Source organism: Hyperolius riggenbachi, chromosome 3 (assembly GCF_040937935.1).
Source record: "Hyperolius riggenbachi isolate aHypRig1 chromosome 3, aHypRig1.pri, whole genome shotgun sequence".
In the NCBI taxonomy this organism is placed as follows: domain Eukaryota; kingdom Metazoa; phylum Chordata; class Amphibia; order Anura; family Hyperoliidae; genus Hyperolius; species Hyperolius riggenbachi.
The window spans coordinates 19,302,481-19,303,429 of NC_090648.1; positions in this window are offsets into that span (position 1 = coordinate 19,302,481).

Below are 949 nucleotides of genomic sequence, written 5' to 3' on the forward strand. Positions count from 1 at the left end.
CCATGTGCATCTGTTTAGAATAACTTTTCGGCACTTTGCATTTGAAAAAAGTACTTAAAGGAGTTGTCAGGCAAATTTAAATAAAATAAATGCTACTTACTTACTACTGCGCCTGCGCAGTCCGCTCCGGCCCACGTGGCGGTGATTGACAGCGCCGATCGCACAGGCGCAGTACAGGTCGCTCTGACATCATCGCCGGGGACCGGGTCGGAGCTCTGGCAAATGTCTGCGGGCAGAGCTGCGGCGAGGGAAGGCCTGGGAGCTTGGGGCTGGAAGAAGCCCTCTGTAAGTAGCGTTTATTTTATTAAAATTTGCCTGACAACTCCTTTAAAAGTAGGTGGAAAGGAACTATCAAAAGTATTTTGAGAACTTTCTTGCTTGCTGGGCATTTTATTGGCAAGTTTGAAAATATCACTTTGGAGAAAAAAAAGGAGAAAAAGTGATCTGAATATGGACCAAAGTGAATTGGATCGGACCTTTGTATAATCTATATATCTATTATAATCTACAGTATCTATCTATCTATCTATCTATCTATCTATCTATCTATCTATCTATCTAGCTATCTAGCTATCTATCTTCATCTATCTAACTCTATCTATCTAACTCTATCTATCTATCTATCTATCTATCTATCATCCATTATCTATCTGTCATCCATTATCTATCTATCTATCTATCTATCTATCTATCTATCTATCGATCGATCGATCGATCGATCGATCGATCTATCTATCTATCTATCTATCTATCTATCTATCTATCTATCTATCTATCTATCTATCTATCTATCTACCTACCTACCGACCTATCTATCTATCTATCTATCTATCTATCTATCTATCTATCTATCTATCTATCTATCTATCTATCATCCATTATCTATCTGTCATCCATTATCTATCTATCTATCTATCTATCTATCTATCTATCTATCTATCTATCTATC